Source organism: Rhinoraja longicauda, unplaced genomic scaffold, assembly GCF_053455715.1.
Source record: "Rhinoraja longicauda isolate Sanriku21f unplaced genomic scaffold, sRhiLon1.1 Scf000534, whole genome shotgun sequence".
In the NCBI taxonomy this organism is placed as follows: Eukaryota; Metazoa; Chordata; class Chondrichthyes; order Rajiformes; family Arhynchobatidae; genus Rhinoraja; species Rhinoraja longicauda.
The window spans coordinates 1-9,220 of record NW_027601751.1 but is presented as its reverse complement, the minus strand read 5'-3'; positions in this window follow the sequence as shown (position 1 = coordinate 9,220).

The window sequence follows — 9,220 nt, the reverse complement described above, 5'->3', positions numbered from 1 at the left end:
ATACATCTATCTATCTATCAGGTTTCCCCTTAGCCTCCGATGCTTCAGAGAAAACAAGCCAAGTTTGTTCAACCTCTCCTTACATCTAATACCACCTATTCCAGTAAACTTCCGGTAAACTTCTTCTGCACCGGCCAACAGTCTGTCTGTCCTTTCCTTCTGTGTATCTGTTTTGTATGTGTTAAATGTATGTTTTTTTAGTAGCTTGTTTTATGTGGGGGATGGTGGGGGGGGGGGGAGTTGTGGGAAACTTTTTCAAATCTCTTACCTCGACGGAGATGCGATTTTTTCCGTCTCTTATCTCCGTCCGAACTGCGGCCTAACATTGTGATGTTGGCAGCTTTTGCTGAAGATCAACCGAGAGCTCCAACGCAGGAGCCTGTGAACTTACCATCATGGAGTTTGCGATCCCTGTTGGGGGTTGTTTTTGGGGCTCCAACCGTGCGAAACGGGACTTTACCATTGCGGAGCCAGTGGTCTCTGGTTAGAGACTGACATCCGGGACTCCAAGCCACAGGAGTTTTGACCACCCTAACGCAGGAGTTCCGATCGCCCCGACGCGGGGGTTTCAACCACCGGCTGCGGGGGGGCTTTGATCACCCTGACTGCGGATGGTTCGACTGCCCCGACCGCGGGAGAATAAAGAGGACGGAGATTGGACCTTATTGCCTGTAAATTGGTTATTTCCTGCTAAACAATGGTAGCGCTTGTTAGTAGTTGCCCCGCCTAATATGCGATATATATTACCAAGAGCTTGCTTACGTAGGGCAGTTGGAGTAGCTGTGAGTCGCTGTGATGTCTTGCAGATCAATGCTATAAGTGGACTTTAATAAATGTGTTGCATTTTCGACGTGTGTACGACTCCACACATTACATGGTGTCAAGAGGGTTCTTACCTACTCCGTTCATTTTATCTCAGGTTTTGTTTTTTTACATTTGTTTTATGTGCCTGTTAACTCTATCGTGGCAAACTTGTCTCGCCGTCCTGATCCTCTGATCTTTGACTCTGACATTGCTGAACGCTGGCGCCTTTTCGAGCATGACTACACTCACTACATTCGCATCGTAACGATCCTCCAGATGTTCGTGCTTCCGTGCTGCTAAACCTGGCTGGTCCTGAGGCAATGAAACGTGCGGACCGTTTTACTTTTCAGCCTGCTGTTTTACGTGCAGACGGACAGATTCAAGTGCCTGCAGAAACGATTGATGACCCAGCTGTCCTACTTGCAAAGTTTAGACAGTTGTGTAACCTTCCCTCGAACTCTATTATCGAACGTACCAAGTTTTTTGCTCGTATGCAACAAGTTGGCGAGCCGATAGAGTGACTTGAAACACATGGTTGCGCGCTGTCAATTTCGAGATTTATGCGATGAACTCGTTGGTGGTACGCTTAATGACAAGGTGAGAGACGAATTACTTCATAACACTGAATTGACTCTAAATCAAGCCAAACACACCTGTCGCATTGCTGAAATAAGGGCTTCTCACACTACGTCTGTGCTCTCTAGTCAGCGTGCCCAGTATAGTGTTAACCGTAGACACCTCTTGTTGGAACAAGCATCCCCAGCCTTTCCCTCCCTGGCAGTGGACAAGGTCTGTTGCTCGATGTCCTAATTGTAGCTATTCTCACGCTCCGGCTCGGGTTTTGTATTGCTTATGGTAAAATTTGCAATTTCTGCAAGAAATTCAAACACTTTGCAAAATGTTGCCATTCCCGTGCGACTCAATCCGTCCCAAGGCCGAGTTTGCACCTGTTGCACTATGAGTCTGCTGATAACGAAAGCCGAGGTCATAACAGTCTCGCCATCCACTCTCTCCTCCCGTCCTCTAACGAGCAACTTGACCCTGAGGTAACCATGTTTGTAAATAACAAACCTGTGACCGCTAAAGTTGATACCGGTGTGAAATGTAGTGTCATCTCGCTGGCTGCGTTTAAAAAGATACGTAATACTGAACATATTGAAAAGGCCTGGGGCACGCTATGGGCCTACGGGGGTGAGGTTATACACCCGCTTGGGCAAACTGATTTAAACTGCATCATAGACTCTCAGTCTCATACACTGAACTTTTATATCATCGAGGGGGATTCTGAGACTCTGCTTGGTATCAATGCATGCCATGATCTAGGCCTAGTCTACTTTGGCCGCGCGGTGCATCACCTCTTTCTCGCTGAGGGCCCCACTCAGCAAATACTCTCTCAATATGGAGAAATGTTTAACGATGAACTTGGTAAGCTGCCCCTCAAGTACAACATCGCCATTGATCCCCAAGTCACTCCTGTGGTTCGTGCACCACATCGTGTTCCGCATGCCATGCGTGACAGAGTACACAATGAGCTCAAGCGGATGGTCTCCCTGGGTGTCATTGCTGAAGTCACTGACCAGTCTGACTGGGTTTCCACCATGGTAGTTGCAACGAAGAAAAACAAGGAGGAAATCCGTATCTGCATCAACCCAAGGGACCTTAACACAGCTATTAAATGCCTGCACTACCCTATGCGAACAGTAGAGGAAGTTGCTGCTCAAATAGGCAAAGCATCGGTGTTCTCCGCTCTGGATGCCAAAAATTTGTTCTGGCAGATTCCACTGGACCCAGACTCGTCCAACCTTATTACTTTCCGCACCCCCTTCGGCCGTTAAATTCCTGAGGATGCCCTTTGGCATCAACGCTGCAAGCGAGGTTTTCCAGCGCACGATGGAACAACTGTTTGCGGGGTATCCATACCGGGAGATGCGGATTCGTACCGCACACGCGCCAGTCAGGTCAGCAGGCCACCCATTAGATACGGCGATTTTGTGTAACCATCTATCTTCCCAATATGCGATATTAACATTTCGGCTACTATAGTGTTTAGCCACCATGTTTCCACATATCTATGCTTTATTTGTTTCTACAAGGAAAGATGTAGATTGGTTATTTCCTACTAACCAATGGTAGCGCTTGTTAGTAGTTGCTCCGCCTAATATGCGATATATATTACCGAGCATGCTTATGCAGATCAAAGCTATAAGTGGACTTTAATGTGTGTTGCATTTTTGACGTGTGTACGACTCCACACATTACATTGCCTTCCATCGCAGTGAGGAACGTGTGGAATCCACTGTGGTGGATGTTTATGTTAACTTTTATGTAGTTGTGCGCTTTTTTTGGAATGGCTGTATGGTAATTTGAATTTCACTGTACTTTAATTGGTTCGTGACAATAAACTGACCTTGACCTTGAAATATCCTTCCTATGATGAAGTCACCAGAATTGCATGTAATACTCCAAATGCAGTCTAACCAGAACCCCAAAATGTCCAAACTTCCTGTCTCTCATACTCAATGCTCCAACCACAAATGTAAGCATTCAATATGCCATCCTTACTACTCTCTCTACTTGTATTGCCACTAATTACTTATCACTTTAATTCTCCATGGCAATCCATCTGACCTCCATCTTTCGCCACCTCCGCTGTTGCAACGACGCTCAAAGCAAGCTTGGAGAAATTAATTTACATGTCATGGTGGTACTGGGTGAAATGGGGTGGTGAACACGTTGTCTGGATGAAAGATAAAGATAAATTAAATCAGAAATACCACAAGTGAGGAGATGGAATAAAGCAAAAGCAGTCTTTTGAAAATTATGTTTGTTTCTACTGTGGGCTCTGAGCTGGCTAGAGGCCAACATAGGGATTACAGATACTTCCACGGATGGGGAAGGAAAGTGGGAGGGGATGTGCGGGTGGGGAAGTTTGAGAGATGCTACGTTCCTTCTGCCATTTATACAGCACTTGTGTGCTCCTGATGCAAGGCCTGGCACATTGCAACCTCAGTAGTCATAACTAAATTCAACAGGTAGCAGTTTATTCTAGTCTTGTATAATATGTCTCCAGTTTGTCATAGCCAAGCTGCAGTAAGCAGATGGTACTTGCTCAGAGTTCAAGCTCCAAGGCATCATCAATTAATTCAGTGAAACATTTGAAGGGATGGATCTTATACTCAACAGCTGCAAGACGAAAGGCCATCTTCCAATCTGTCCCCAAATACATCACTCTTATAATAAAGGTTGAGGACAAGATCCTAGAAAACATCAGCCCTCAGTAATTGCAGACATCGATAATGAAATTCATCATCATCATTCGTGCCTCAGCACTGTATTTTATCGACCAAGGTAAGTGCATTTGTGGACCTCAGACTGGCATAAAACTCATGATCTACCTGATAGTATGAGCTGTTCCAAGCTGTTATGGGAATAAATTACCAGGCAGGCAGATGAATACATAAAAGATATGCTCTAATCTCCATAAATATCCATCCCCTCATACGCCACATCGCCATGGTATTCAGGGAACCTCTGGCTCATAACCACTCAATGTAGAGAGGAAAAAGTTACTATAAACCCACTGACTCGCACAGCTATCTGGACTACACTTCTTCCCACCCTGTCTCCTGCAAAAAGTTCCAGACGTAAACTGGCCCCATCCCGTACAGCAGCCAGAGAAGAAAGCCAATGGAATGTTGGCCTTCATAACAAGAGGAGTTGAGTATAGGTGCAAAGAGGTCCTTCTGCAGTTGCACAGTGCCCAAGTCAGACTGCACCTGGAGTGCTGTGTGCAGGTTTGGTCTCCAAATTCGAGGAAGGATATTCTTGCTATTGAGGGCGTGCAGCGTAGGTTCACTAGGTTAATTCCCAGAATGGCGGGACCATCGTATGTTGAAAGACTGGAGCGACTAGATTTGTATACACTGGAATTTAGAAGGATGAGAGGGGATCTTATTGAAACATAAGATTATTAAGGGATTGGACACGTTAGAGTCAGGAAACATGTTCCCAATTTTGGGGGATTCCAGAACCAGGGGCCACAGTTTAAGAATAAGGGGTAGGCCATTTAGAACAGAGATGAGGAAAAACTTTTTCAGTCCCAGAGTTGTAAATCTGTGGAATTCTCCGCCTCAGAAGGCAGTGGAGGCCAATTCTCTGGATGCTTTCAAGAGAGAGTTAGATAGAGCTCAATGATAGCGAAGTCAGGGGGTATGGGGAGAAGGCAGGAACGGGGTACTGATTAAGAATGATCAGCCATGATCACATTGAATGGTGGTGCTGGTTCGAAGGGCCAAATGGCCTACTCCTGCACCTATTGTCTATGTGGGTCCGATAATGGGCTATATTCTTGTGGCAGCCCTTCCCAGATCCTTATGATGGTGGGGAGGTCAGTACCAGTGATGGACCAGGCAAGTTTGCGGACTCCTTCATCCTAAAGCATTCAAATTTTCAAACCAAGGCATGACGCAACCAGTCAGCATGCTCTCCACCATATATCTGTAGATGTTCCATAGAGTATTTAGCATCATGCCGTATCTCCTCAAACTTCAGGCAGTGGAGGTATTAGTGAGTTTGCTTTGCAATTGCATTAACTTGCTGCATCTAGGGCAGATCTGTGTGCACCTAGGAACATGAAGCTGTTGACTCTTGTAACTGCTGTCCCGCCAATGAAGGCGGGTGCATGGTCCATCGGCTTTCTATTCCTGAAGTCAACAATCATCTAATGGTTTTGCTATTGTTGAGAACAAGATTGTTGTACTGGCACCACTCAACAAGATTATTGATTTCTTCCTGTACTCTGACTCGTTGCTAGTGGCATCATTGGCAAACTTTAAAATGGCAGAGCTGTGCATAAGTACACAGTCATGGGTTGAGAGAGACCAGAGCAGGGAACCAAGCAGCCAATGCTGATGGTCAGCAAGGAGGAAGTTTTCTTACCAATTCATATTGACTGAGGTTTGTCGATGAAGTCAATAATCCAATTACATAGGAGCATCAAAAGTGCTATTGACAACCTCAAGACCATGCATTGAGTGCACATATAAGCCCTGTGCAAATGGCAGAGAGGTGCAAAACCTTGCAAACTAGCCGCACCCCCACCCTTCCAGCCACCTCCTGCCCCAAGTTTAAAAGTCTGTGCTTCCCACATTGGCCTCGTTATCCACCCGTTTACTTTTCCTCTAGTTCTGGTATTTTAAATTTAATTTATTTTCTATTTACATGACCCAGCCATATCTTTTATCAGCCTCTCTCTCCCTGCATCACCAGGGTGTGCTTATTAATCTTCCCAACCTATCATAGATGTGCCCTTTAGCGTTCAAAATGAATTTTGAAATTCATATTTTAAAAATATATATATATATATATATAATTAATTAATTTTAAATTGATAATATACATCATTATTATATATATATATATAAATATGTATATTTATACAAATATATATATATATATATATATAAATTGAAGAGCCACATCTCCCTGGCCACACTCTCTGGAAAGGTGGTACAGGAACCTGAAAACCATGACCACCAGGTTCAAGAACAACTTCTTCCCAGCAGTCATCAGGCTCTTGAACATTGCACATCACTAACCACAACCTCAGAAACCATGATCTTCTGTGGATTGTATCTCTTGTTGCTCTATAGCCTTTGGTTTTCGCTCTATTATGGTTACCTAGCTCTACTGTTACTAATCTGTAACTTTATAATGATAAATATATATTTATAGTTGTGTTATTACATTAATATACCTGTTAAGCTGCAACATACAACATTTCATTATTCAGTTGCCAGTACATAAAACAATTAAATACTCCTGACGTTTAATGATTGTTTAATAAACATTTTTCCTCAGTTCCCTTGTTCAGGATGCAGCAGCAGTATTTCAAAGTTTAGATTCTAAGTCTTCAAACTCTACAAGAATTCTACTCTATTATTTTCTACAATTGCATTCATTTTGAACTCTGACTAGCCCATCATCCTAGTTTATTTTTCAAAGGGAAAGGACTCCTTTCATGAGAAGGATACTAATGAATATAAATAAAGCTTAGGTGGAGAATTTACATGGATGAAAACACCATCACAACAAGCAGGTGATGGAACACATTAATCCAAATGCACCTCCATTTCTGGCATTGAAAAATTAGAGAACTTGTGATGAATCCTGGCAATAACAATGTTAAATAGTCATAGATTATAAGCAGCACAGTCCTTAAGGGGGTAATGGCAGGGAACATAAAAACTGACTGCAAAAGCTTTTACAAATATGTGAAGAGAAAAAGATTAGTTAAAACAAATGTAGGTCCCTTGCAGTTAGAAACAGGTGAATTGATCATGGGGAACAAGGACATGGCAGACCAATTGAATAACTACTTTGGTTCTGTCTTCAGTAAGGAAGACAAAAATAATCTGCCGGAATTAGCAGGGGACCAGGGGGTCAAATGAGATGGAGGAACTGAGTGAAATCCAGGTTAGTCGGGAAGTGGTGTTAGATAAATTGAATGGATTAAAGGCCGATAAATCCCCAGGGCCAGATAGGCTGCATCCCAGAGTGCTTAAGGAGGTAGCCCCAGAAATAGTGGATGCATGAGTGATAATTTTTCAAAACTCTTTAGATTCTGGAGTAGTTCCTGAGGATTGGAGGGTAGCTAATGTAACCCCACTTTTCAGAAAGGGAGGGAGAGAAAACGGGGAATTACAGACCAGTTAGTCTAACATCGGTAGTGGGGAAAATGCTAGAGTCAGTTATTAAAGATGGGATAGCAGCACATTTGGTAAGTGGTGAAATCATTGGACAAAGTCAGCATGGATTTATGAAAAGTAAATCATGTCTGACGAATCTTATAGAATTTTTTGAGGATGTAACTAGTAGAGTGGATAAGGGAGAACCAGTGGATGTGTTATATCGGGACTTCCAGAAGACTTTCGACAAGGTCCCACATAAGAGATTAGTATGCAAACTTAAAGCACACGGTATTGTGGATTCAGTATTGATGTGGATAGAGAACTGGCTGGCAGACAGGAAGCAAAGAGTAGGAATAAACGGGTCCTTTTCAGAATGGCAGGCAGTGACTAGTGGGGTACCGCAAGGCTCAGTGCTGGGATCCCAGCTATTTACAATATATATTAATGATTTAGACGAGGGAATTGAATGCAACATCTCCAAGTTTGCGGATGACACGAAGCTGGGGGGCAGTGTTAGCTGTGAGGAGGATGCTAGGAGGCTGCAAGGTGACTTGGATAGGTTAGGTGAGTGGGCAAATGCATGGCAGATGCAATATAATGTGGATAAATGTGAGGTTATCCATTTGGTGGCAAGAACAGGAAAGCAGACTATTATCTGAATGGTGGCCGATTAGGAGAAGGGGAGATGCAACGAGACCTGGGTGTCGTGGTACACCAGTCATTGAAAGTAGGCATGCAGGTGCAGCAGGCAGTGAAGAAAGCGAATGGTATGTTGGCATTCATAGCGAGGGGATTTGAGTATAGGAGCAGGGAGGTTCTGCTGCAGTTGTGCAGGGCATTGGTGAGACCACACCTGGAGTATTGCGTACAGTTTTGGTCTCCTAATCTGAGGAAAGACATTCTTGCCATAGAGGGATTACAGAGAAGGTTCACCAGATTGACTCCTGGGATGGCAGGACTTTCATATGAAGAAAGACTGGATAGACTCAGCTTGTACTCGCTGGAATTTAGAAGATTGAGAGGGGATCTTATAGAAACTTACAAAATTCTTAAGGGGTTGGACAGGCTAGATGCAGGAAGATTGTTCCCGATGTTGGGGAAGTCCAGAACAAGGGGTCACAGTTTAAGGATAAGGGGGAAGTCTTTTAGGACCGACATGAGAACGTTTTTTTTCACAAGAGTGGTGAATCTGTGGAATTCTCTGCCACAGAAGGTAGTTGAGGCCAGTTCATTGGCTATATTTAAGAGGGAGTTAGATGTTGCCCTTGTGGCTAAAGGGATCAGGGGGTATGGAGAGAAGGCAGGTACGGGATACCGAGTTGGATGATCAGCCATGATGCAGGCTCGAAGGTCCGAATGGCCTACTCCTGCACCTATTTTCTATGTTTCTATGTCTATGTTTCTATGGCACACTCTCAATTGAAATAAAACAAAATGTTAACGCCTAGAGAATGTAGTTGAGGCAGATACAATAACAAGATTTAGAAGATGTTTGAACAAGTACATGGATACAAACCAAGGAAAGGTTTAAAGGATACAAACCAAATGGTGGCAAATGGGACTAGCTCAGATGTGTCATCATGGTTGGGATGGACAGTTGGGCTGAAGTGCCTGTTTCCATGTTGTAGGACTATAACTAATTTAATATTTCTGAACATGAATTATCTACAACTTAAGCAATGGTCCCAATTGCTGGCTCTTTGGTAGCCATTTCCCATTGTGACTTG